Source organism: Odocoileus virginianus, chromosome 1 (genome assembly GCF_023699985.2).
Source record: "Odocoileus virginianus isolate 20LAN1187 ecotype Illinois chromosome 1, Ovbor_1.2, whole genome shotgun sequence".
Lineage (NCBI taxonomy): Eukaryota > Metazoa > Chordata > Mammalia > Artiodactyla > Cervidae > Odocoileus > Odocoileus virginianus.
The window spans coordinates 68808390-68829525 of NC_069674.1; the positions used below are offsets into that span (position 1 = coordinate 68808390).

General features: G+C 38.8%; 1 protein-coding gene and 1 pseudogene across 12 annotated transcripts in view; both read left to right on the forward strand.

The window, feature by feature from the left end:
• Positions 1 to 21136, forward strand: part of SRPK2 (SRSF protein kinase 2) — a 248141-nt gene that overhangs the window by 61804 nt on the left and 165201 nt on the right. The window lies entirely within an intron of this gene.
• On the forward strand, positions 1304 to 10038 carry LOC110146566 (PRELI domain containing protein 3B pseudogene; annotated as a pseudogene).

A 21136-nucleotide genomic window follows, 5' to 3' on the forward strand; every position in this document is an offset into this window, starting at 1 on the left:
ACAAGGAAATTTTGATGTGTACTCTGGTGTTTTTGCCCTGGTGCAAAATTTCGATATTTGTGTAAACGTACATTTTTACTGTGTCTTTTCATAGTTCTTTTTAAACCCCCCCCCCCCCCTTTTTTTCTCTTTTCTCCACCTGCATCTCTGGTGTGAGCCAGGATAAAGGTGTTGAGAGGAGATCACTGAGCTGGGGGCAGTATTTCTGGCTGAGGTGGAGATACATGACTAGAAAATGAGATATCTGTGCAAGCTTTAAACACCATTGAGGTGAACATCACAAAACATTCACCATTTTAAGATGAATAGTGGCAGTTGATACATTGACAGAGTTGTGCAGGCACCAGTTCTTTCTGGTTCCAAAACGTTTCATCATTCCCCAGAGAAATCCTGTAGCCATCAAACAGTTGTTACCCACCCCCAAGGCGACCACTAGTCTGCAATTTTTCTCTATGAATTTACCTATTCTGGATGTTTTATATAGTAGAATCTTAAAATATGTGACCTTTTGGGTCTGGCTGCTTTCACTTTGCTTAATATTTCTAAGGTTCATCCTGTTGTAGCTTGATGAGTCCTTCATTCCTTTTTATTACTGAACAGTATTCCACTGTTTGTATATGCACAATTTGTTTATCCATTCATCCATTGGTCGATATTTGGGTTGTTTCCACCTTTTGACTGTTACAAATAGTGCTGCTGTTAATGTATGTATGTGTTTGGGTACTGCTTTTCACTTCTTTTGGTTATATACCTAGGAGTGGAATTGTTGGGGTCATATTGTGATTCTATGTTTAATTTTATGAGGAACCATGGCTTTTTCCCCCAGAGGGTATGCTATTTGATATTTCTTCCAGCAATATATGAGGGTTTCTCTACACATTCATCAAAGGTCTGTGTAGTCAAGGCTATGGTCTTTCCAGTAGTCATGCATGCATGTGAGAGCTGGCCCATAAAGAAGGCAGAGCACTAAGGAAGGCAGAGCACTGAAGAGTTGATGCTTTTGAACTGTGGTATTGTAGAAGACTCTTGAGAGCCCCTTGGACCACAAAGAGATCAAACCAGTCCATCCTAAAGGAAATCAACCATAAATACTCATTGGAAGGACTGATGTTGAAGCTCCAATACTTCAGCCATTTGATGGGAAGAGCCAACTCAGTGGAAAAGACCCTGATGCTGGGAAAGATGGAAGACAGGAGGAGAAGACCGCGACAGAGGGTGAGATGGTTGGATGATATCACCAATTCAATTCAACGGACATGAACTTGAGCAAACTTGGAGTTGGTGAGGGACAAGGAAGTCTGGCATGCCGCAGTCCATGAGGCTGAGAAGAGTCAAACAGGACTGGGCAAGTAAACAACAGCAGCAGCAACACGCCAGGTGTCCACGTTTGGATAACCATTGCTTGTCTGTCAGTCAGGTGAGAAAGGTCCCAGGAAAAGGGACTGTTTCTGCCCAAATGTAAAACAACTGCCAAATATTTTTTATCTTGAAACATCCATTGATGCAGTGCAAGTGCTTTCTATTTTTATTAGACAGACTCGGTACTCAGCATTGAGGTTTAATAAAATCAATGTTTTACTCTTTCGTTAACACTCCTCAGTGAAACTGGCATTGCCTTAACTGCGATCCTTGTCAGTAAAGAATACAGTGACTCTTAGTGCGTTTTGGGGTCCCTGCCTTGGTTGGTGCTGTGGCATCTGCTTTTAACCATGGTTTTTACATTGTCAGTTGCAAATGTCAGTAGCGAAAAAGGTAGTATCTTGGTATTGTTATGGTTTCGATATTGTGGATTTCTTGGGATTTGTGAACTGTCCTTTGAGAATTGCTGGAAGGGATGGACACTCCCACTATTGAATTGTTATGGCAGTTCTTTTTCCCAGAAAAAAGAGATAAATCAGAGTTGAATTTTCAAGTATAATGGAGAAGTTGTTGTTTAATCACTCAGTCTTGTCCGGCTCTTCTGTACATGGGGTTTCCCAGGTTAGAATACCGGAGTGAGTTACCATTCCTTTTTCTAAGGGATCTTCCCTACCCAGGGGTCGAACTGCAGTCTTCTGCCATTGACAGATTCTTTCCTTCTGAGCTACTGAGGAAGAGGGAGAAACAAATCCTTACAGCTTTGCAGTTATTCATTCTTTATTTTTTTTTCATTTATTTTTATTAGTTGGAGGCTAATTACAGTCTTGTAGTGGTTTTTGCCATACATTGACATGAATCAGTCATGGATTTACATGTGTTCCCCATCCTGATCCCCCCTCCCACCTCCCTCCCCATCCCAATGCAAACTAGTACAGCCACTATGGAGAACAGTGTGGAGATTTCTTAAAAAGCTGTTAATCATTCTTATTTAAGACTCTTGACTGGCCTGTAATTCTAGATATTATTGTCACTTATTTGCAGGTGAGGTAACCAGATCCTGAGAGGTTAAATAGCTTGACCAATGTCATAAAACTAGTACGTAATGACTAATGAGCTGAAACTAAATTCTGGGTGAAATCGAAGTCCTTATGCTTTTTCCTAAGCCAAACATGTCTCCAGATGGATGTCATGGATCCTGGAATGAGGAAGAGTCTAATGAGAAGGTCAAGTTATCTGTTACCCTATCCTTGTACCAGTTTCTTATCTCGTCATTAACCTTTTGCTGTTAAGAATAATAGGAATCTTAATTAGAAAGATGCTCATGGAAACATGAGCACCTATTTGTTCTCATTTGTAAGATTGGAATAAAGGCAAGGAATGAAATACTGCCAAAGCTAAAGTCCAAAACATAGCTTATCTGGTCAGTTCTCTGGGTTTCAGAGTTATTTATACTGGTTTGCTCTTGAAGGACTTAATGTGATGGGAAAGTTGTACAAGTGAATATTGTGCTTTACCGTATTCTTGAGAGTGTCTTGATTAGTAGACTACGCAGGTAATGCTGCCTTTCAGTTCTTTCCGAAAATTATTTGAGAGGTAGATTTCGTTGCTTAAAGAGCCCTTTTGCTTCAAGTTAAAAGACACCTTTTTAAACATTACCAGAAAGATGCCATTTTATTTTTGCTTTGTGTACAAAGGCAGCAAGTTTCAACTAGGAAGTAATTTCAGGAAACTTTTGGTAAGCAATGTCTATAATTTGAACACAGATTAGGAGGAAAATGATGGAAGGGTCTCGGAATTACAGTACAGTATATTAGAATCACACAAGTACAATTGAACTGGAGTTTTATTTGTGTGATCATCAAGAATATTTCTAGGCTTGCCATAGGGATGAGAACACAGATGCGTAGTGTTTGGAGTGTCATAATACTACCAGAAACTGTAGGGGTTATCTGATCAAGTGATTTTAGACCAGTAAAATCTTTTCTTGAATAGAAATTGTATCTAGGAGTCTTCATTTTTAAAAATAAAAGGCAGATGATTGAAATGAGAGTTGTGGGTCTGAAATTCTGCTGCTTGTTTGGCAGGTTCTGTTTGTTGCTGCTGCGAGCCATTGGTTAATAAACAGCATTAATTTAACATGGACTGAGTGTTCATTCTGGTCCAGGTACTGAAACACTTCACATGCATGATTTCACAGTTGGAAAGCTGCTCATCTAGTTCAGCTTCTGAATTTTATCTCTGAAACAGCACGCCCACAGAGCTACTATGAGTTGCCCAGGGTCTGAAACTCTTTACTTCCTCTGGGGTCTGAAACTAGTTTATAGTTATTGTTATTAAAATCCTTTTAGTCATTTTATCTAACAATATGTGTGGTGTGTTATTTTTCCAAATGTGAAGCTAATACGTGTTCATTGCAAAAAACAAAAACAAACTTACAAGAGTATAAAAGGGAAAAAAAATAGTTAACCTCAATATTTAGGGATTAATCATATTTTGGCGTTGATTTTTCTAGTCTCCTTTATAAATTGTTTATTAGAAAATTAATATATCTATCATACCATCTTGTTATGAGTCTTTTATGGTTAACAATATATTCTAAGCATATTCTCTTTTTTCATATTCTTTGTGAGAATGATTATTTAGTGAAGTTTTACTAAAGTTGAACAGTTTACAAAATATTCCAGGAAATAAATAAAAGAAAAAATGACAAAACTACAATATCAGCATTTTGTAACACCTAATGAATTAATGGATGTGTCAGTGGTCATCAGTGGCTGACAACATCATAAAAGGAGGGATAATCATACATCACACACACTGAAAAATTAAAATATTGTGAGGGTGGGGAGACTCCAAAAGAATATGTGTTTCTTGAACTCTTATTTTTTAAGAGAGAAAAAAACATCCAAATCAAAAGACAAGCAAAGTAAAAATACTGGGAATTTACAAATGAAAAAACAGAAATAGCTAATAAAGAAGGAAAGTTTGGCCTCATTTACAATCAAACAAATGCAGATTTAAGTAATGGCTTATTTGTTTTAATGGCACCATCTAGAATTCATGGGAGTTAACAATGACTTGTGAGCCCATCAACAGAAGAATGGATAAAGATGCGGTCCATATATACAATGGAATCTTAATCATAAAAAGAATGAAATAATGCCATTTGCAACAACACGAATGGACCTAGAGACTGTCACACTGAGTGAAGTCAAACAGAAATATATATCGCTTATATGCAGAATCTAAAAAAAAGAAAAAAGATGCAAATGAACTTATTTACAAAACAGAAGCAGACTTAAGAGACTAATTCTGGCTCACCAGCGGGGAGAACGTGGGGAAGAAGACTTCCCTGACCTCTTGGACCATTTCTCTGCAGACTCAGGAGTCTTTTTTCACTGCTTCATACCCTCTGCCTGCTCTGTTACTGCACTGACCACAGTGTTCATGGCGTTCTGTCTGGGTGCTTTTCTCCTCTACTGAATGAGGACATAGTGAGACTCAGTGCTTGTCCCCGTGCCTAGCAGAGTATGTGGTGCAAGGGTGGCACCATGGAACCATGCCTGTCTATTAAATGAATAAATAAGACCTACACTATCGTGTGGAGAAGGAAATGGCAACCCACTCCGGTGTTCTTGCCTCGAGAATCCCAGGGACAGAGGAGCCTGGTGGGCTGCCGTCTACGGGGTCGCACAGAGTTGGACACGACTGCAGAGACTTAGCAGCAGTAGCAGCAACACTATCATGAGGTGAAAAATGGTGCTTGTGGGTTGGATCACACCTGTGAATGTGTTCATGTGCCTGGCAATGCTTGGAAGCTTGAAATATTTCACATAAAAACTCCTTATTTCTGTATTCTGAAAACATGAGACTTTCTGGCCACCCTGCATCCGCATTCTTTTCTGACGGCTGTGCCCTAGACCTAGGTTGTGGTTTGCGCCCCTTTTAGATGGTCTGCCATAGTCCCACGCGCTCATCTTACAGGAGGCCTGGCTGTCCCCTTAAGACGTTTGGGCTTAGAGCTCTGATGTAGTGGAGGGATGGATGCTACAGAACCAGATCTCTCTACATCTATCTCTGATTGGCCTGTTGGTAGAAGGTGGACAGCTGTTATTTTGAAGTTTTGGTCTTTGGCATGTTTCTGCAGTTTTACATTTCTTTGAGTTGGTTAAGGATACTGCCTAAGACTTTGATACATACATATACAACTAAAACAAAGTGCTAATGAATTGAATTTCCAAGGACATTAGCAGAATGACTGTGCTAATGACATAAGCCTGAATAAAATGAAGTGTTTTGCTACTGGGAAAGTTTATCATTCAGAAGTTCCTAAATTCCTCTAAAACTTTTGATATATAATCTGTATGCTGTTCTATGGCTTTTTGGTTAAACTTTTCTGACATTCAGGAAATATTTATGGACTTGCCTGGAAATATCTTTAATTTCTTTATGAAATTAGAGATGGAATTTTGTTATTTATGTTTGGAGTTTTAAGACATTAAATAAATTGTTTTCTTCGTGACTAAAATTGTGTGTCTCCGTTGCAAAATTTGTGTGCAACTTTTGGGGAGACATGTCAATAATTCTTATTTTTTAAATATATTTTTATAAAGCTGTCAAGAAATGCTTTTTTATTTTCTAATTATTTATTTGGCTGCATTGGGCCTTAATTGTGGCACACAGAATCTTCTTTGCATCGTGTGGGATCTTTCTGTGTGGCTCATGTACCCTCTAGTTGTGGCTTGTAGGCTCAGTATTAGTGGTGTGCGGGCCCCGGAGCACACGAGCTTCGGTATTAGTAGTTGTGACTTGCCGGTTTAGTTGCTTTGTGGCATGTGAGATCTTAGTTCCCTGACCAGGTATCATACCCGTGTGACCTGCCTTGCAAGGCAGATTCTTTACCACTGAACCACCAGGGAAATCTCCGCTCCTTACGTTTTTATAGGAGACTGATCACAAGCAAAGTAATGTGGCCTGAGGAAATGGGGCAGTGCTGAAGGGCTTTAAGCAGGGCTGTAGTGGGATCTGTTTGCTGTTTTTGAAACTTGACTGCAGCAGTGGTGGGTGGAAGTTTCAGGAAGTGTGAGGCATCAGGGGCAGTGTTTCTGTTGGGGGAAGAAATAGTGAGGGCGCCAGCTAGAGGGAGGGAGATTCCTCCTGTTTATTTTTGATGAAGTTTTAAGTAGTTAGGTTAATTTGGCAACTCTTTTTCAGATAAGATGAATGAGTACTGTAAGTAGGTGCCCAACAATATCCCCTTAATAGCTCCCATGCAGATTGAATAAAAGGAAAGATCATTTCATAACTCTCTTGAGGAAAAGATTCTTGTAGTTGAATAAGCAGACACTCATGATTACCCTCTCTGCCCTCTGATACATTCAAGGTATACACGCCAAGTGCTTTAGACATTCCAGATGGGTTTCTGGTAATAGGAAGTAGTTACTGGTACCAGTCACCAAGCTGCGACCAGCCTAGTAGTTTAAGAGAAGAGATACTGTGTGGATTTCAGTCATGAGATTCACCACTTCCCCTCTCTTCGCTGCTGTTCCCTCAGCTGTACCTGGGGATTCTAAAAGTATCTACCTCAGAGAGTAGTTGCAAAGACTAAATAAATTACTACATATTAAGTGTTTACAATAGTGTTGTAAGTAGAAATTTTATCATAGGAGTTATGTTAAAAACAGAAAAATACTTTTGGGTTGCATTACAGTCTTTTAGTTGGTCATCAGAATGAAGATTACAGTCCAATCAGTTAGAAGTTTGTACATGTCTACCATCCATTAAGGTAACCACCCCCTTCACCTGTCGATTGCTCTTGAAGTTCTAGTAATACAGCACTTTCCACATAAACAAGACGAACATTTACATGTGAAAGCAGCCAGCGTGCTCTGGAATGGGTTTTCTAGAGCTCTGCCACAACATAGCCCTGTGAGTGATTCTGAGGGGACGTGGAAGGAGTACGCGGGTGCCATCTCAGCCTGTTTCAGTTAGTTGTTGGTCAAAGGCCAGGACTTGTTTCCTGCATATTTTTTAATTACCCTTGATGCAGATTTTTTCTTTTTAATGAAAACAATATATAAAGTATTATGACCTCCAGGCGGAGCAAGAAAATCTCTAACCCCTAACTTGTAACTGTGGGACATATTCAGGTGATAAGCCCACAACTCTTAACAGTGAAGCTGTTGACTGATATGTATTAAGGCCTTCTATTTGTCAGTGCTTTCGCATGCATTATTTTGTGTCACCCTCACTACAATTTTGAGATAGGTATTCTTATTATATTCTGTTTTTGTAGGTGATGATTAGGGATAGTAATTAAGTTGAATTTTAGGAGCTATCATTCAAGTCCAGGCAGTTGGCCCATATTCTTAGTCATCATTGTATATACCCTTCATTATTAAAATATTATCACAACTATAAAAAATAAAGCATTCTGATTATATTTATAGTCAAATATAGAATATTTAGAAAACAATAAAGGGAAAACTTCATAGTCTTACCACGTAAACAATGGCTTTGAATATAAATTCGATAACTTACAGTGAATGATGTCTGATTCGTGATCTCCAAAGAAGATTTAGCTTCGGGACCAGGGACTCGGCTTGATCACTCAAGAGCTGAGTTGTAGCAGAGTTTAATTAAAGTGAAAGAGGACATTGGAAAGCATCTGACATAGACATCAGAAGGGGGACGGAGAGTTTCCCCCTTGCTAGTGTTAGCAAGGGAATTATATACTTTTTTAATTGGTTATTACAATAAGTCAAAAGAATGTCTTAAGGTCTTACTAGACCCACTCCCACAATTTACATTTTAAGATGACAGGATTAGTTAGACAATTTTCAAGAAGGAGAAACTGTCTTCAAGCAGGATACATTGATGTTATATAATCCTTCCTAAGGAATGTAGAAAAAAAAACTTTTGTCCTTTCCTCCTCCTCGAGAATTCCAGACCCCTATCTCCTCCTCAAGAGCCCTAGACCCCTCTCTCCTCCTTGGGAGGAGAGAAGTCATCCTCCTGGACCTCTTATCAACCTGCCGAGGAATTGACTCTCAAATTCATCTAGATTTCCGTGTTCCTCATATTTACTGATATTTATTAAAGATTTCTGCAAGACACTGTGCTGGAGCATTGTACAGGTATGTCTGGTATTTTTCCTCAAGGAGAGTCTTTTTAATAAAAGTATAATGTAAAACGTGAGATTTAGGGGCTGCCAGTGGGGCAGCTGAGGGGCAGGCTGGGGGCAAGAGTGGCCTCTTTGCCTCATTGTGCCCTAGTACCGCCTGGACACTGCTGGCTACCGGCACCACTAAGATCTGGACTTTGGAGCACGTCTTTGACCACCCATGGGAAATCGTTACAACAGCTGCAGTGCAGAAATACCCAAACCCTATGAACCTGAGTGTGGTTTGAGTTGATGTACTGAACAAACACATAGATCCCTCTGAAAAGTTGCATAGCCATGCACTTCTCAGCACAGAGTGGGGACTGCTTTCCATTGTGAAATTTATTATTGGTGCAGCAAGAACCAAAACATATGTGCAAGAACATTCTATAGTGGATGCCATAGAGAAAACAGTGGAACTTAAATCTGCGAATATTTCATTTACAAATAAGGTTTCAGTAATGAGAGACTTACATACAAACCACATCCTTAAGCCCCAGAAAGAGCTATTTTGAGTCAAGAAGCCATAATTACTGAGAAGGGAGTCAGTCTCAGCAGTTACCTTGAAGGGCTAATGGCAAGTGTGATATCGTCAAATGCTAATAAAGGCCAAGAAGCAATGGAGTGTTTAATACATAAATTAAATGCTGAAATTGAGGAATTGACAAATTTGGCAAGAGGAAGCATACGGACACCAATGGCGGCAGCAGCATTTGTGGAGAAATGATAATGAAAGTTGATATATGACACCTAGTTTCCCAGGTTTCTACAAGCTGACAGTGCATTTATTTGTTATTTAAAAAATACAACTCTATTTTAGGTAGATTTTTTTTTTTTTAATAAGCTGAAGAAAAGTTATGTGACTTGACCAAAACAAAGATGTGCAGGGTTTCTAAATAAAAGGGATCAGTTGAAATTACTTTTTTCTGAGATGACTGATTTTGAGGATTCCAGTATTTATGCCGAAATTTAACAATTTTTGAAAAGTATACTTGGAAATTGGTATTGGCAGGTGAAACCTCCCCAAGGTAGAATTTTAAAGCTTTTCATGCATTGGAACTCTGTCTGGATCTGGACCAATCCCAAAACCAAGCAGAGTCCCCCTCTGCATATGCACGACTGCTGTGCTGTGGTAAACTTGGAGAGCTTATGTGAGGGAACTCGCTTTTAAAGGAGAAATTGTATCATTTAAAAAATACATTAAAAACATAAAATAAAAATACATTAATTGTATAAAATAATTTGTTCTGCTCTAAACCACCATTAAAAATCACAGTGTTTTAATTTTGTACTCAAATAACATTTTTGGAGTAAAAATAATCACGAAAGTAATGACTCCAACAAAAGTAAAAAAAAAAAAAGGTGAGATTTAAATAATACTTTGAAACAACAGGAGAAAATAATAAAAATTAGAATACTCCTATTGGCAAATGGATGGCACTGCCAGTGAGTGCTGTAAGGGGGTAGGAAGCTTTTCTCATCTTTCTGTTCTTGTTGGTATTTGTAGGAGTCCTAAGTCACCAGCTTCATAGACTTAAGTTCTAAAGTAAAGCACTTATTATACATTGGAAACTGTTTGATTCTTTATGCTTGGTTTTGATTTATCATTTGTTTATCCTTTTTAAAAGATCATAAAATTTCTTTAACAATAAGAGCTGCTTGCATGAAGAAAAGCCTCTTTGTATTCACCAAGGCAGATGTAATGACATTTGTACTTCTAAAATTTTCAGTAGTAAGACTACTATAGCACTAAAATTAGTTGCTTCAGTTGATCCCCCCTTCTCCCTACTGGGGAAATCGTGCTTAAGTCTCCCTCCAAGATAGTTCATGATCTCTTTTACATTATATGGTCCAGCCCTCACACTGAAACCTCCTTTTGAGCTGAGACCTTTGTGTTTCCAGGCCATGTTCAGTTGCACCTGCCTGGTGTTCAGATCTCTTTTTCCAGTAAGCATAGAGGGAAAGGCTTAGGTTCTTTTTTTTGGAGCTAGGTGGTATGATGATTTGACACCTGACCATTAATTTACATTTTGCATTTCTATAATCAGATTGTGTTCCGGCATTTCTTCTTTCAGTATTGTAACTATTGATAAATCTCTCCCTTTTTAGAATTATTTTCTTTTAAATAAATGTTCCTGTGATAGTGTTTTAATTTTAATCCTGAGAAATTTCTGACTTTGTTCCTCATTTTCTTCTTCAAAGTTGTTTTCTACTTAAGTTAGAGATGTATACAACATTAAAAATGCATCACAGCTAGAGACATTTGTAAATGAATGTTTTGGTTAAATGCTTTTCCAGCTGAAGGGTGGCATCTTGCCAGCCAGAGGGCGGCAGTTAGCCAGCAGTCTCTCTACATGACTGTTTCTTTTTTTCCATTGTTCAGGCAGAGTAGTATCCTGCTTCTTTAAGGGTAGAAAACTCTTGTCCTCTTTTCTCCATGAGATTTTAAGTCAATGTTTTTTGCTTGGTTTAAAAGAGTTGACCAGATGATCGTGGTGTGGTCTCCAGGTTAAAATTTATACCTAAACAGTTTGGTTCTAGCAATATGTCGCATGCAATAATAATAATTCATAGTTATTATGAGTTTCATTAATGTTTTGAAACTTCAGTATTTTTGGTAAATATATTTGAAGACAGACTGAGAGTACAGAGATAGATGACCTTCTGCAGCCTGATGAATTCTTTTAAACGCCTAAAACACTGCCTCTTTTTCTCTCCCTGCAAACTGAAATCTGACTGTACTGAATTGCAAACTAAAGAAAAGAAATCCAGCACAGTTCTCATCATTGCTTCTGGCTCTTAAAACTAAATAATGTATTGATCTTGGCGAGAAGTATTTTGATTTTTGGGGGTCTCCTTTCTTGTTGGTTCTCTAAGCAAGTTAAATGAACAGAAGAATTGATTAATAAAGCCATAAGAATGAGGAAGAGAGCATATTTTATCTGAAAGAAGCTTTTTGTTTTTAAATGTTATTTATCTAATATAAACTGTATATTAATTCCTTTTCATGATCTTTTATATACTGCTGTAATAAAGTAACAGGCAACAGGATTTTTGATCAGTAAATATCCTGTATCTTCTCCAAGCCTTTAGAACCCCAGAGAACAGAGAACTTTATTAAAATAGATACTTGATCCTAAAGCATTTTGAACAATAGTTATTTGTTGCCACAGTGTAGATGCTTCTAGGGTTTAGACTAGAGTGATAGTTTATATTTTTCCTTTAGATCAGGAATCTGAGCTGTAGTTTGATTTTACGGTCATAGTCTCGGAAGGCTTTTAGTTTTTCTTTTAGCAAGGAGGTGTGTGTCTCTGGGTTGAGATCTGTAGGCCTCACATAGCAATTACTGATAGCTGCTTGGGGCTAGGGCAGTCCTGAGGTGCCTGGAATGGGTTGCAGTGTGTACCGCTGGTCCCTGGGTTCCTAGAGTCACAATATTGAAAAGGTAAAGCAAATAGTTTAGTTTGTCAGTTTGTCAGTTTTCTCACCTTTAATCATATTAGGAGAGTACCTAATGGGAATGAAGGGTTAATACAAAAGTCCATCTCAAGTCTTTGAGCAGGACATTTCTGTTTACTTTAGTGTGCGTACATGCACATCCTGCCTTATTCCAAAAAATTTAAGGTGGCACTTTCCTGTAGTTTTTATGATCTGAGTAAGACTGACTTATGAATACGCTTGCCAGTCTCAAGTTGAAATGAATCTGGCTTCCAAATGGTGTGTACTTATTCCAACAATGCTTCCATTGTACTGCAAGGTCTTGTTATACCTTTAGGGTTTGAATATGTTCTCTTGTCGTAAATCTTTATCCTTTGATGTTAGAATCAATTTTTGGCATTGACTAAAAGTCATTGAGTGCCAAACCTGGTGAATAACCTGGATAGGCAGCCTGGGTTGTTAAAGCGTTTGGTTTATTGTTTTTGACTCATGAGCTATGAGCCAGAACGGTTTCAGGATGATGAAATGAGTTTCTGAGCCACAGTTAACTCGTTGTTACATCTAGCAGCCTTGAACAATGGGTTCAATTGACTCTCAGTCTTTGTGGGATGCGTCTACATTAGCAGTACCATTGATATCAAATAAACAAGTTAACATTGTCCTCACTGTGATTTTGATATGAATGTTCTCTTGCATTGGAACTGTAGCAAAGTTTTCCACCGCAGATTTCATATTTTCAGATTATAGTGAAAACTTTTATCATTAGCTCTAGTTATTTTCTTAAAATGTCATTTGAAAAAGCTTTTTGTAAAAGGTGCAAAATAGAGAACAACTTCTAACTTTTTCCATTAGTAGAAATGTTTGAAACAGTCTTCACCAACTTTCTGTACCTTTATTTGCCACTGTCCGCTCACCACCACTACCCCTCCCCAACTTTTCCTGTGTTCTGATTTTCCTGAGTAATTAACCTAATTGGATGAATCAAATTATTAGTTTGACAACATTTTATAGAAGGTGAAACAGACTTATGGAAGATGTGACTGAGTAGTTTGAGGAATCAGAGATACTAATGAGTCAAAGTTCAAATCTCAGTTTTCTGATTCTGAATACCTTCCTTAACAATAACTTGAAAATTATGAGTTTTCTCCCTGTATTTCCATGTATTTTACTTGTGGATTTAATGCTGCACAAAGTTAAATGTTAAGCTTTTTCTCAATGAGGTAATTTTAAGTTTTATATTGACATGGAGCTGTACACGCATTAATCTCAACTGATTGTGTTTTGGCCTTGAAAATAATTGTCGAATATGAAAAAGTTACATTCCTCTTATGCCTGGGCCTTTGTTGTTTGCCAGAAAGTTATATTTTATAATCATATTTGTGTTGGTATTGAAACATTTATTTGTAGCGGTGTTAGTCATGATGATGCTATGCAGCTGTAAAAGTCACATTTTAAATTTTACTGCATGAGATATTTGTTGTTCTACTATTTTGTCTTATAAATTTGTACATTTAAATTAGACTGAAGCATAAAGTTTATTTGTAAAAATACTGTAATTCAAGTATGATGGTATCCTCTCGTGCTTTTGAATTAAAGAAGTGATCATTTTTATTTTGGAAATGTTTTAGACCTGTATAAATATTTGTATCATAGTCTTAAAGTTTGGATTGCAGTAGCTCAGATCACCTGCCACTGAATTCATTCCCTGGGGAATGTGATATGGACATTCACATTGACACCTCTGTTCGTGTCAGCTTCGTTGGAAAGTGTGCGTGTTCAAGACCAGTGGGTCCCCAAATAAAAATTAGAATGCTTGTGGGAAAGGAGACTTCTTCACTAGCAGTTTCCTGTGACCTGCCACTGCCTGCTGGTAAACAAGAGTTTAATAGCTGTGCTCCAGATTCTTATGAGCAAGTGTCATGTTAAACTCTGGCACACCCAAATGCTCAAAAACTCAGAGGGAATGTTTATATGAAGGATTGTGTGTTGGATGTGCAGTCCAGCCATCCTGTAGTAGTCTACATTTTATGACTGTTTAAAACTGAACCATTTTGGTGACCTGCATTCCTGAAAAGCATTGTATCAAAATGGGTTATGCTTCTTTCAGTATGGAGAGGCCATTTCATCTCTCCTGCCTCATGATACAACATAATTTCTAATTTTTAAAGTTCCTCTTTAAAGTAATCACAGTGTACTGATTTTCCTTAACTAGAAATAGATACGTTAGCTGTCATATTCTTTTAGGTTCTGATTTTTTTATGGTAGGTCTTAAAAAATGACAAGGTAAAGAATAATAGTAGAAAGAAAGCATTAAGTTTAGCTAAACAGAAAAAATTATAGAGCATCAGAGCACCAAATCTCATATTTAAAATTTCAGCGGACTGAGACCTAACAAATTTCAGCATCTTTTCCCCCAAACTAACAAGGGCTTGGGGTTCAACACAGGTTTCATGACTCCAAGTTTAGTCCTGAGATTATTACTGAGATTTTTGAATGAAGATGTTTGATACTTGGGTTGTGAAAGGAGAAATAAGGACTAGAAGGGAGGGTGTCAAATGCTGCAGGAGTTGGGAAGAGTGACAACTGAAAGTTACCTGTTAATCTGGTATCATCAGCAGCAGCTTTTATTGGGTGCCTCCTGTGTCAGGGGCCTTGTGTTTCAGTTCTTAGGAACAGAGAGAGGAGGACCTTGACATCAAGGGCTTGTGCCAAGGGGAGGGAGAAGGGAAGGTGAACCTTTGCAAACATAAGAGATGATAGATATGGTCAGATGACCTTTCAGGTCTCCTTCACGTGTGTGTGTGTGTTTCACATGTGTGTGTTTTAATCTCTTCATATGGCTTGTGGGATTTTAGTTTCCCAGCCAGGGATTGAACTCAGGCCGTGACAATGAAAGTGTCAAGTCCTACCACTGGACTGCCAGGGAATTCCCTTAAAATCTGTGCTTCTCTTCTCCAGTTGCCAGTCTCTGAACTACTCTTCCAGAGTAGAAACTGTGGGATGTGTTCTGATGTGTGGAGCATGTGGGATAGGATAGAAGAAAATGCTATAGTTTCAGTGAAGAAAGTGTTATTTATTCTCAAATAATAAGTGTAATGGATATAGAGGCAGTTTTATCCAGACAGCAGTTGACTTTACAAGATTTATTATTCTCTATTCTTAATATCTGATAAATTATTTTACCAATATCTTTTTCAAAAAGGTTAAAATGCAATTCTTTAAACAAGAGTTTTAGCCATCATCCTATATATGTGTTATGTAGGAAATATTTCATTCAAAAAGTTATGTAGATAAAGTGCTGTTCAAAATGTTGAGATGGGATGAAACCTTTAGTTGAAGAGGGTTATGGGAAATTTAAACTTTACTTGGAAGAACTGTGCTCTTCCATCCGAACCCAGTAATAAGTCATAAGAATGGGAAAGTCTGAGTCTGGGGACAGTGACAGTAGCAGCCGCACCTCCATCTGGCCCTGCGGAAGAGGGACATTGGAAGAACAAGGGCCTTCATTCCCAGGGTCTGCAAAAGTAGTGTCCTCAGGGCCACCAACCCTGTTAGTGCAAGAAGCAGTCCTTTTAGAGACTTGGCATAGGAGTCTTAAGTTCCAGTGGGCGTTGGGGGAAGAGTCCCCAAGGGCCGGAGTAGGGACTGGGAAAGGAGAGCAGGTTAGTGTTGCTGTTGATGTGCCTTGCCTGATTCTAACTGGGCTGAGCAGGGTTTGGGAAGGTGGCAGTTCTCATTTGAACAGGTGCTTTTGCTGGTTCCTGAGTGCTAATGAAAGATCCGCGTGTAATGGAGGGCCAAGTGAAGGCCTCCTGGGGAAGGCAGGCTCTCAGGAGGAGAGCCTGAGAGCTTGGGGAGACTCCCCCCCCCCCCCCCCCCCCGTCTTGGGGAGGGTCAGTTGGAGGAGGGGCCAGGGAAACTTCTAGGCTGGGGGTTGTCAGCTTATTCTGAAGGCCTTTTTACGCTTTCATCAGTGCAGAAACATTATACTGTAGTAGTGATTGGATCAATTTTTGTTGCTCTTTTGTTTAATGAGTTTTCAGCTTTTTAGTTCCCTAAAACATCCTGCCCAAAATGCTAGCATGGAGTAGTGTCTGCCATGAATACAAAGTGGTTAAGAAGAATTCCTCCCCCTGCCCCATAGCTATTTCCTGAATAAGCCTTATTCTTTCAAATCTTTGTATATTGCTTGTGGTATTTCCTCTTCCTAGAATGTTATTCTCTGCCTGGTGAACTATCGCTTAGTATAAATAACATCCCTCCTAGCTGTTAGCTGCTCAGTCCCTTCTCTTGCCATTGTGCATGAATTTACTACTCTTCTCTTAGCCTGCTAACTGTGTACTTTAGTGAGTTGATTATGTTGTACTCTCTTGTTTACTGTTACATTCTTAGGCTAAACAGAGGTGTTTAAAAAGCAGTTGTCTGTGATAAGTGCCAGAACATCGGATCAAGTAATAAAAAAAATAGAAATCAATATTTAACTTCACAGTGTGCAAAAAAATTAACTCAAAATGGATTATAGTCTTAAATGTAAAACTATAGACTATTAGAAAAATCTTTGTGACTTGAATTAGGCAAAAATTTCTTTGATAGGATATCAGAAGCATGATCCATTAAAAAAAAAAAGTTGGACTTCCATAAAAGTCTGCTTTTTAAAGAGGCTCTGAAAGCTATCAGAAAGAGAAGCTACAAACTGACAGAAGTGAAATGAAGTGAAGTTGGTCAGTTGTGTCCGACTCTTTGTGACCCCATGGACTGTAGCAGAAAATATTTGCAAATCGCATATCTGACAAAGAACTGTTATCCAGAATATATAAAGAATTTTGCAGACTCATTTAAAGAATTAGCAAAAGAAAATGACCCCAATTAAAAAATGGATGAAAGATCTTAACATTTTTCTAAAGAAGATAATATAGATGAACCCATAAAAAGATGGTCCATTTTATCAGTCATCAGGGAAATGTAAATTACCATGAGGTACTTCTGCACACATTTGTTATGGTTCAAATAAACGGAAATTGTGCCAAGTGCTGGAGAGAATGAGGAACCACTGGACCCCTTCACACATCAGACCGTATGACTCACTCCTGGGTTTTACCCAAATGAAGTTAAAACTTATGTTCATACAAAAACATGCACGCAGGTTTTAGAGCAGCTTTTCTTGGGTTTTGTTTACAAGTGCCAAAAATGGGAACTATTCAGTTTTCTCTCAACTGGTAAATGGATAAGCCAACTGTGACACATTCCGTGCAATGGAATATTGCTGAGCAATAAAAATAAATGAACTACTAAAAATAAATGAAATTGTTGCAACAAATGGATGGATCTAACATGTATTATGCTAAGTGAAGGAAGCCAGATTCAGAAACACACAGACTGTACAGTTGCATTAGTATTGGAAAGAGCAAGGTGCTGGGAGCTGGAGGTGGGGGAGGTTAGATGTAGAGTAGCAGGGAGTTTGGGGAGGGGATTGTTCTGCACCATGAAACTCGAATGTATTTTGCTCATGGGGCTGGTTACACAATTGTCTGTTTCTCACAGAACATCTGCAGAACTGAACACTTAAGGGTGAATTTTTCTGTATGTAAAATTTACCTTAATTAAAAATGAAAACAGAAGTAATTGTATGGATGATTTAGTAAAGGTTTTGTTGACTCTAATAAAGCTTGATTAAATTTGCAGACTTGGACGTGGTGACAGTTTGCCAGAACGTGATAATCTCTGGAGGCCTCACAGGTGATTGCAGCAGGGACCTCTGTAGCTAATCTTTTCCCGAAAGTGCACAACTACAGAGGCAGGCCTTCGGATGTTGGCACAGTGTGTGGATGAGATGGTCCTTGTGTAGGGAGAGCCAGTGTCTTGAAAAATCCACGCATGTCGAATTAGACAACGCGCAGTGGAGCTTATTAAAGAGAGGAAACTCTACGATTAAGGAAAATGTGGCAAGACGTAGCCCTGCATCCTCCTCCCTTGCGTTTCCCGTAGTTGTTTACCACTGGGTGTGGCTTGTGGAGCAGCACTTCATTCTGTTCAGTATGTTACTGAACTCCATGTAAAACTAAAGACCTGTGATTGGCAATTGGTTTGCAGTTCCTAGGCATTCCATTTGTTTCTATTTTTCAGCTGTAAAGTAAAATTGGTTTATTTCATTTTGACAGTTTTGCCACACTTCTGAGTTATTGTTACTGAAGTTTCCCCAGAGTATTGCCCAGTGGATGGAGGAGGGGCTCAATTAAGTATGCTTAGTTTCTACATTTTTTAAAGTTCATTTATGACATTTGAAAGTGAAAGTGTTAGCTGATCAGTCGTTTCCGACTCTTTGTGACCCCATGGACTGTACCCTGTCAGGCTCCTCTGTCCATGGGGTTTTCAAGGCAAGAATACTGCAGTGGGTTGCCAGGGGATCTTCCTGACCCAGGGATTGAACTTGCATCTCCTGCATTGCAGGCAAATTTTTTACTGGCTTCACCTCTGAGCCATGGGGACCCACCACAAATATTGTGACAACCCCCCCCACTGCCCTCCTGCCCTGGCTCTTATGAGAAGCAGTCGTATATATAGTAGTGGCTTCTGGAGCCAGGTTGCCTGGGTTTGTCTGTGCGCCCTACCGTTTGTTTACTAGCTGTGTGACCTTGGGCAACGTTACTTACTTTCTCTGTGCCTCTGTTTCCTCATCAGTAAACAGGGATGATATTAACAGTTACACTACTGACTCCATCGAGGGTTTATGTAGATGAAATGAGCTGATAATAAAGAGAGCGCCCTCACGGCAGATGGCAGGCAGGGGGTGTAATGTCAGTGTTTTGGCTGTTGGTGTGGTTGTGCGTGCATGTTCAGTCATGTCTGACTCTCTTGCGACCCCACAGACTGTAGCCTGCCAGGCTTCTCTGTCCATAGGGTTTTCCAGGCAAGAATACTGGGTTGCCATTTCCTCCTTCAGGGGATCTTCCCGACTCAATGATCGAACCCACGTCTCCTATCTTTGCTGCATTGCAGGCAGATTCGTTCCTGCTGAGCCACCACGGAATCCTGTGGTTGTAGTTGTTATTATTTTTATTCTATGTTAGTGAATAGCCTTCTAAGCCTTCCTTAAATGTTGAAATCCAAGAAAGACTATGATGCTATTTCTCCTTTGACTTCCTGAAAATAGGTTTAGTTCTGGTAAAGTCAGCTGAGTTAAATCCTTTTTTTTTTTTATCCTTGTTTCACTGAAATTCCTCTCTCTTATATTTCATTGTATATTTGATTTTTAGTTAATATGCTTGATACATTTGCAATCTGCCTTCTAACAACTCTTACATAAACTAATTGCAAATCATTTGTTACAGCATACCCTCTTCTGTGTTCAGAGGTTCAAAACCAGTTCATTGTCTTAAATTTGCAACAAAACTAAATGTATCTCTTAAGTTAAAAGCTAGGGTGGCGTTCTTGTGGTGGTATTCAGTCGCTAAGTGGTGGCTGACTCTGCATCTCCATGGCCTGTAGCCTGCCAGGCTCCCCTGTCCATGGCTTTGTATAAATTGAGACTTGGAAACCTCCTTAAACTTCAAGGACTGAATCCTATCAATCAGAAGAATACTGACTGTTTGCTTCTCTGTGTACCATGTCACCTTTGTAAAATTGTGTCTTTTATGTAGAGAAGTGCTTTCAGCACAAAGCTGATTGTATTTGTCAGAGTGTTTTGAAGACTTTTGTTAAAAAGCACTTGTGGAATGGTTTGTGGAAATGGTTATAAGGTTTCAGATTATTCCTGTCCTCTTCAAATCCATTCTTCAGCAGGAAAAAATAAGACTTGTCTTTTAAACTTAATAGTAGCAAACTGGTTTGCTAAGACGTTTTTCCTTGTGGGGTTATATTGGGTAGTTGTTCATTAGGGTTACTTTAAAAAGCCATAAACTGACTTGCTAGCAGCATGTATGTCCTCTGTACTGAGATTCGAGGTGACTCTCACACCTGCTTTCCTACCTTGAGTTAGGCACCTTTCCTGCAGAGCCTGAACTGTATGGTTCCCTTACTCAGTGCCTGCTAACCTCTGCTCTGCTTTCTGTCTTAATTGCTTGTTCTAGGGATGTCGTGTAAGTGGAATTACATCACATTTGTCCTTCTGTGTCTGGCTTTCTTCACTTAGCGTGTATTGAAGTTTCATCCATGGTGTAGCATGTGTCCAATATCATTCTTTTTTACAACTGAATAATATGCCATGAATTCAAAAATATAAACAATGTATTGAACCCAACATATCCAAAACAGTATCATATCAACATGCAATCTGCATAAAAGTACTAATGAAATATTTTCCATTAACTCGTCTGTTCAGATTAGCCACATTTCAGGTGCTTGGTAGCTAACCGTGGCTGGTGACTGCTGTACTGGACATCAGAGAACTAGATAAGGGAAGAATTACTTAAGATTGTTAAGCAGCACAAACTTTCTTTAAAAAAAAAAAAAAAGTATGCTGAAAGGCAATATTAGAAATTTTAGTCATTAGCCATAGTGGGGAAAAGGGTTTTACAAACAATGATAAAAATCCAGGCATAGCTATTCCTTTATTTCAAATCTCATACAACATAGGAACCTTTAGAGGGAAAAATAGTTCACTGTGAAATTTTTTTCACCAGAAGTCCTAGTCTCTTTACAGGATTTTTTTATTTGATATTCACACTGTCCTAAATACAGTGCTAGTAAGCATCAGGTAATTAACCTTCTGAGTAGAAAAATTTGAATGGTGAGTTGAACTGGAACAGAACCTTGCAATGGGTGCCGTAGGATTTGATGAAAAGTCTTATCCAAACTGAAATTTTTCCTTTCCAGCCGCATTTTTTGAACTTTGGAAATTGGGCCTGATTTATGTCAGTCACTTATTCTTCTAACTTGTTGGACTGTCAGGACATAGGGGCACAAAGGTGAGGGTACAGAGAGGAGATGCCCATCGCAGCCATTTTGGATGTGGCTTTGTTGTATGCTATGTCTGCTGAAGGGCTTGGATTAGAAGCAGGCCTTCAGCTACCTTTCAGAGGCCCTGAGAGTATGAACATAGTGCCTAAAATGAAAGACTCTGAGATAGCCTAGAAACAGTATATTATCATCAGATGAATGCTTTGGAATAGAATAATTAAAATGAGGTAAGGAATGTTTCAGCTGTGATGAGCATGTGGCGTCAATGATCATTCGTTCCTT